The sequence below is a fragment of the Zalophus californianus genome, chromosome 13, assembly GCF_009762305.2.
Source record: "Zalophus californianus isolate mZalCal1 chromosome 13, mZalCal1.pri.v2, whole genome shotgun sequence".
In the NCBI taxonomy this organism is placed as follows: Eukaryota; Metazoa; Chordata; class Mammalia; order Carnivora; family Otariidae; genus Zalophus; species Zalophus californianus.
The window spans coordinates 28,512,782-28,520,657 of record NC_045607.1 but is presented as its reverse complement, the minus strand read 5'-3'; the positions used below and the strand labels follow the sequence as shown (position 1 = coordinate 28,520,657).

Here is a 7,876-nt window from a genome sequence, read left to right as displayed (position 1 = left end):
TACTAGGCTCTGAGCTTTCTGAGAGTAGGGACTGTCTTACTCTTCTCTGTATCCTCAGTTATTAGCACAGCACCTAAACACAGTGCTTAGCACATTGCAGGCCCTTCACTATATGTCCTTTAGATGAGTGAAATAAAGTTTTTCTGCCTCTACATGTCTTCCTCACTTTTTTCTTCATACCCACCTATCTACTTCATCATATTCGAGGACCCTAGGAAATCAGTGTATTCAAGTAGCAAACTGAGAATTAGTTCACTTTTATTATTGTTTTGTTTTGCTTTTTTAAGTCTTTAATTCACTTTATTTTTCTTATGTAAAACTATGTGGTAGCCACAGTTGGACCCTCTGCACGGAGACTCTGGTGTGGGTCTTTACAAGATGGTCAGTGAATTCCTGACCTGATAGAGAGACTTGGTGGACACAGTCTCTTTCCAGAGGCCAGGGGTGAGATAGCTGGAGGTCTTGGAAATGGCATCAAAAGGGACCTTGGTGGGGCACGTGGGTGGCTCAGTTGGTTAAGCATCTGACTCTTCAACTCAATTCATGATCTCAGGATGGTGGGATCAGGCCCACATCGAGCTCCATGTGGAGCCTGCTTAAGATTCTCTCTGTCTCCCTCTCTCTCTGCCCCTTCCCCGCTAAAAAAAAAAAAAAAAAAAAAAAGTGGCCTTGGCAAAGTTACCCAGGGTGGCAGTGCAGCCCCTGGCCAAGGTGCAGCAGTCATCAGTACCAGCCATCATCAGGAGCTTCTTGGGCACAGGGACTAAGATGATGCCAGTGCTTCTGGGGGCAGGAATGAGGTGTGTCAGTACAGAGCCACAGTGGCTTGTCCCCTTATATGGGACGGTGTGGGCTTGCAAATCTCATTCCCCCAGTAGCCTTGTGGAAGGAAGATAATGGAAAGCTTGGCCAGGATGGTGGCCCCACAGATGGCAGTGGCTATCTTCTTGGGGTACTTAACACCCAGACCAATGTGTCCATTGTAACCTCCAATGGCAACAAATTCCTTAAACCTAGTCTGCTGCCTAGCACAGGTCTGCTTTTGCAGGCACAATCTTCAAAACCTCATCCTTGAGGGATGCCCCCAGGAAAAAGTCAATGATCTCAGATTCCTTGATGAGCAGGAAGAAGAGATAGATCTCCTCCAGGGGCTTGATCTTCATGTCCTTGACCAGGTGGCCCAGCTTGGTGATGGGGATTCATTCCTTGCCCTTGGCCCTCCATGAGTTCTATGGCCGCAACCCCAACCTGAGATGCCAGTGCCAAAGCCACCAGGGCCGCCACTATGGCCTCCCATTTAAGGGCCCCAGGACCCTGCAGGCCTCCCAGCCCTTCTGCAGCACTGGCAGCATCTGCCATTTGGTGTTTTCTCAAAGATGCTAGTTTGCTTTTAGAAGGTATAAGAATCAACTTGACTTTGCCTTATTTTCTATGCTAAAAATTACATATGCTTCAAGTAGCCACAATCTCTTTTCACAATTAACAGAGTTGAGTCAGAGACTCAAGGTATGGAGGACAAGATGGGGGTATAGGCAAGGCTTAGTATTAATGAGATAGGAAAATAACTACCTATCAGTTAGAATCCCAGTAAAGATTTAACAGAACACAAAATTTCAGAATGTTAGGGTTAGAAAGACCTTTAGAATTTATCTAGTTCAATTTAACTTTGGCTTTATAGATGAGGAAACTGAGATCCAGATAGGAGAAAACATTTATAAGACACAAGAGAGCTTGGGACTTAATTATGTGACTCCTTATGGCAATAATGGTCCTTGCTGAACTGTACCACACTGCATAGCAATATATTTTGCATGTCCATAATTTATATACCATATTAGTTGTGGTCTATAGTATAATAGTAGGACAAAGTGTGAACTCACAGCCTTAGATTTAACTTTATTAGAGGTAAGCAGAGGTAAGCAGCTGTCTAGCATATCTTTTGGGAGAAAATAATCCCAGCAGTAATGATGCTCTTTTCATCATTGTCTATAAATGTACTAAATTATTTATTAACAAATGTCACAGATGTCAACCAGAATGGAAAACTAATAGCTTATGGTGCTTTAATTTATTTGATTTACACATATTGTCAGAGACAACCTTTATGGAGGAACATATAGTAATTAAGCCCTTGTCAGAATGGCTAAATGTCACTATAAAATAAACTATCAATCCAAATCTCTTGGGACACTTTTGATATGCTACCAGTTCTCCTGGGAAAGGAGGCTTTTGAAAGCACAAATTTGCAAAATGTAGCCAATGTGGCCTTAATAGAATCAATAGATTTCACTTTATGGAGCTAAGATTAATGGGCTAGGCAAAAATCCAAGCTAGTTATAGGAAATAACAAGTCAACTGAATTTTAGCAACAATCTGGATAAGAATAGGTTATTTCAATGAAGGGGTCAAATTCCTAGTTAAAGAGATGGCCTAAAAATCCCTTCCTTTCTCTCCTCTCTCCTCTGATTTTCTTCTTCTCCCTCCTATTTCTGTTTTCTTTTTCTTTCTTTGTCTCTGTTTTTTATAAGAACTCCCAGAATTATCTAATAATTTGGTGCTTTATGCACTCTCTGCTATCTCTTCCTTTTATACGTCATACAACCAATCCTGCTAGAAGATCATTAATTTTATAGAAGAAAAATGTTTATTTGTAACATTTTTTATCATTTTAACATTTATATCATATTTTAGCCCACTCGAGAGCTCTGCTCAGGGAGGCTCATTGGTTAATTTTCTTTAGTTCTAGGGCTATTCATGAATTTCCAGAGATATTGATTCTTAGATGGAATAGTCTCAGAGATAAAAAGTCTGGAGCATTCCTGTGGTTGATGTCTGTCTCTATTAAGATATAACAGTGATGTAATGCTGCTATGATTCATACTATGATTAATTGGTTTTTTGTTAAAATGCATGAGGGTTCAGTATTTTACATTTTATTCTCTCCTTTTTACTTTTTATTATATAACTATGTACAAATAAATTAGCAGATGAGTTAAAAGGGATTCTGCTTCTAGCCATGATGGAGTACCTGGCAGTTATTACTCTCTTTCCACAAACAACTATGAAATTGGACAAAATATGTGAGGCAATGGTTTTTAAACATGGGACAATAGATATGGTAGGATAGTAGTCTTTGAGAGAAGGGAAACATGTGAAGTAAATCCCAGGTTTATCTTCTTTTTCTGTATGAAGTAACTTTCCAAATTATGTTTCAAACAGTCAAGCCCAAGTGAAACCCTGTATCTCACTGAAGATGAAAAGATTAAAATAGCTGAAATTTGGGGGCTCAGTCAGTTAGGTGTCCAACTCTTGATTTCAGCTCAGGTCATGATCTCAGGGTCGTGGGATCAAGCCCTACATCGGGCTTCATGCTCAGTGCAGGACCAGCTTGAAATTCTCTCTCTCCCTCTCCCTTTGCCCCTCCCAGCTCATGCTCTCTCTAAATAAATTAATAAATAAAATCTTTTCAAAAATACCTGAAATTTGTAGAGCATGAAGCCATGAAGAGAGACCAACATGGGGGTTGCAAGGAGGACAAAAATCTCAATGGGTGGCTTCTGAATATCCTTGGTCAATGGCTGGGCTGCCTATAAACATCATTGGGCTTCATGAGACCCCAGAGAACTCCCTGTGGGTTCACAGCTGTGGGACAGTGGGATAAATGGCGATATTAGAGGTTGTGGGTTCTGAGACACATTGAAGTTACAATTCAGTCATAGTGAAATAACCTCATTGAGAACCTCAGGCTTTCATCTGAGACTGAAGAAAGACCATACTTTAAAAATAAGTCCTTAATTTTAGTAAAAAATGTGTTAGAAAAATGTTCTTAAGACTAAGGATACAACTGAAACAGACCAGCCATAAGGAGGGATAAATCCAAGTATACCAGATCAAGAGGATCCATTAATAATTTATTTCCCTGTCAGAAAATCTAATACCTATTTAAATAAGCCAACATAATCTAAACCCACAGCAACATGTTATTTCTAATACCGTGTATATGATATAAAATTAGTAGACATACAAAAAAGCAAAATAATACTAACTCTCAGGAAAAACCTCAGTCAGTAGAAACTGATCCTATCAGGATTCTAGAAGCTATAATTGGCAGAAAATAACTGCAGTACCTTTTATAAATATGTTCAAATATTTAGAAAGAAAAAAAGAACATAATGAGTGAACAGATATGGTATATCACATTAGAAATGGAAACACTATAAAATAACCAAATGGAAATTCAAGAACAGTGCAGTATCTGAAAACCTACATCTATAATTTACTTAATATAAAATATTGAATGTTTTCCTGCTAAGATTATGATCAGTAAAAGGATATTTATGATATCTTCTAGTGTACTGATATTCTAATAAGAATTCTAATTCTTATCCATTCTAATAAGAAAAGTAAAAGAAACAGAAGTCATAAAGACTGGGAAGGAAGAAGTAAAATTATCCTTTTAACCAGATGTCATGATCATTTACATAGAAAATCCTAAGGAATAGACATTAAAAGCCTACTGGAATAAGTCAGTTTTAAGAGGTCAAAGATAAAGTAGCAATCAATAAAAATTAAATGTATTTCTACATTTGAAACAATTAGCATTTAAAATGTAAAAAGTCAATGTCACTTTTAGCAGCATCTAAAAACATGAAGTACATAATAATCCTAACAAAAGATATACAAGATCTATTCACTGAAACTACAAAAGTTCTGAGGGAACTTTAAAAAGACATAAATGTAAAAAAAATATATAACTGTACCATGCTCATAGAATGAAAGACTTAATGTTGTTAAAATATAAATTATTCCAAAATGAAATGCCCCCAACAAAATTTCAGTATATTTGTTTAAGAAATTGACAAGTTCATTTTCATTCTAAAATATATATGAAAATTCAAAATGTATATAATTCCTATACCTATTATGAGACTGTAGAAATGTAGACAGTAGTATTGATATTAGTATAGACAAATATATCAATAAAAAAAGAAAAATAGACTTTACATATATGATCAATTGATTTCTATTTACTTAAATTAGCATGTTTAATTACATTTGATGTTTTAAAAATATTGAAATAATCATTTAGGCAAGATTTAACAAAATTTAATCTTTTGAATAAAAAAACAAAATTTAAGCTTTAGAATAAGGCCACTCTCACATAACTTTCCATTTCCCTCCTTCCTAACATTATTTTTCAAAATTCAGTTCCTTTTCAAATCTCCAAAGGAAATAAAACATCATAAAAAGTATCTAAGTACTTATGTCAAATCCCATCTTATGGAATTTAATATTGTAAAGTTACTGCTATATGGAAAAATAAATTTGATTGTGGCACTACATATACAATTTTTTTAAGCCAAATATCAGCTAGAGATTCAAATCAAGTCAAAACACTATACTGGCTGATAAATTCCATCATTAGGAGAAGAAAACTCAGTTTGGGTAACTCTCTGCTATAAAATTCCAAAACAAACCAAACTTTTCAGACATGGAATAGTTCTGCATGGAAGGTAGGTTCAGGAATGAGTCTCTAACACAACATCTAAAATTTAATGTCTAGGGACACCTGGGTGGCTCAGTGAGTTAAGCATCTGCCTTTGGTTCAGGTCATGATCCTGGGGTCCTGGGATCGAGTCCTGCATCAGCTTCCTTGCTCATGATTGGCAGGGAGCCTTCTTCTCCCTCTGCCTGCCGCTCCCCCTGCTTGTGCTTGCTCTCTCTCTCTCTCTCTCTCTCTCTCTCTGACAAATAAATAAAATTGAATGAATGAATGAATGAATGAATTTAATATCTACTCTCCAAAAGAAAGTAAGGGAGAGAGAGCACGCGCATGCAAACATCTCATGGTGATGACAAGTCCTGCCGAACATTAAGCTGTATTCAACCTGTGCAGGTGAGTGATTTCTTTCAGATCATCTCCATTCTGCTATGGAGCCCATCCAGTGAGGTTTTATTTTCATTATGGTAATTTTCAGGGCTGTAATTCCCATTTCTTTCTTTTTCACAAATTCTATTTATTTGCTGAGATTTTCAATTTTTTCATTTGTTGAAAGGCAATTCTTAACTGATTTTTGAACGATTTCAATGATGGCTGCTCCAACATCCATATTAGATAATTCCAACATCTGACTCATCTTGCTGTTAGTGTCTGTTGATTGTCTTCTCTCATTCAAGTTGTGATTTGCTTACTGGAAATGTTGGATATTATACTATGAGATTCTGGATACGTGAGAAATAAAAAATACATATATCAAAAGTAGCTTGTATGTGAAGGTTTATAGGTACTTTATTCATAATAGTCCAAAAATTAAAATCACAAGATGTTTCCCATCAGGATTAGGATAATCACACTTGGTATATTCATATAATGGAAAAATAATTAGCAAAAAATATAAATGAATTACAGATACATCCTGCAATATGAATGCATCTCAAAAATATTACATTGAGTGAAAGAAGGCACAGAAGAGTACATACTATATGATTCCATTTATATAAAGTTCAAGAACAAGATAAACTAGTATATGGCAATAGAAATCAGGGCTACAGGGAGGAGAGTTGACTAAAATGGGCACAAAGGATCTTTCTGGAGTGATGAAAATGTTCTAAATTTTTATGGCTATGCCAGTTGCTTGGGTGTACACATTTGTCAAAACTCACTGATTTAAACACCTGATGCATTTCATTGCAGGTACATTTTCCCTCAAAAACTACAAAAATGAATAAAAATAAACAAATAACTGATGTACTGGGAAAATAATTTTATTTTTTAAAAAAATCGTATGCAGAAGAATGCTTTGTAATTCATGAAAGCATACTGTCAGGAGTAAACTCCTCCTTTTCTTAACATGGGGATCTCCCTGCCACCACCTGCTATCATTAATACCAGAAATCTAACAACAAGCAAACAAGGAAGAACATGATGTTGTCTCAGTCTCCAACTCCCTACCACTATGTCCTGTTTGCACCTACCTCTGGATTTTTCCAAAACTTCTTTAAGAAATCTGTAAAATGATAGTGCTGAGGAGGTCAGAGTGATTGCATTATGTAGGTAATGGCAATGCGAGTTCATTTTGATGATTAAACTAAAAATACAATGTAATAAATGGATACTATTGGATGGATACAAATAGGCAACTAAAGGCAATAGACTTCCTTAGGCCAAACTGCAGTCTTTTGTGACATGATTAAATAGAGCTGTGTAGAAATTGATACTCATGTGTATAAAAGAAGAATATGTCAACAAAAAGACTTACTCTTCCTACTGAAGTACTGTCTCTTTCTGCCTGGGTGAACAGTGCCATCCAGAAGTAAAAGAACGCCTCAGTTGTCAATGTGTCTGTCAGCCCCCTCAAGAATCCCTCTGCTCGGAGCACCTGGCTGGGTAAGTCAGTAGAGCATGTAACTCTTGGTCTCAGGGTTGTGAGTTCGAGCCCCACATTGGGTGTAGAGATTACCTAAAAATAAAATCTTAAAAAAAAAAAATCCTTCTGCTATTCCTGACTGATTATAGCTCTACTCTATGGCCTAATCTCCATCACCTAAGATAGAGATCAAAAGGTAGAATTTGGACCCTCCACCTATTTACACAGTAGCTTATGCTCTGGGCTGTTTATTTCAAACATTATCATTTGTTGTTAATCATATCTAGTTTCAAGAAATAAATTGTCTTCCTCAAGAGGTAAAATAGGATATTTAAAATGAAAACATCATGAGGGTGCCTCGGTGGTTCAGTCAGTTAAGCATCTCTCAACTCTTGATTTTGGCTCAGGTCATGACCTCAGGGTTGTGAGACTGAGCCTTGCATCAGGCCCAGAGCTCAGTGGGGAGTCTTCCTGAGATCTCTCCTCTCCCTCTCCCTCTGCCCCTCCCC

The 7,876-nt window shown here is 36.8% G+C and overlaps 1 pseudogene; it reads right to left on the bottom strand.

Moving 5' to 3' along the window:
- Nucleotides 1-309: 309 nt before the first annotated feature.
- On the bottom strand, nt 310-1,359 carry LOC113934148 (annotated as a pseudogene).
- Nucleotides 1,360-7,876: the final 6,517 nt, after the last annotated feature.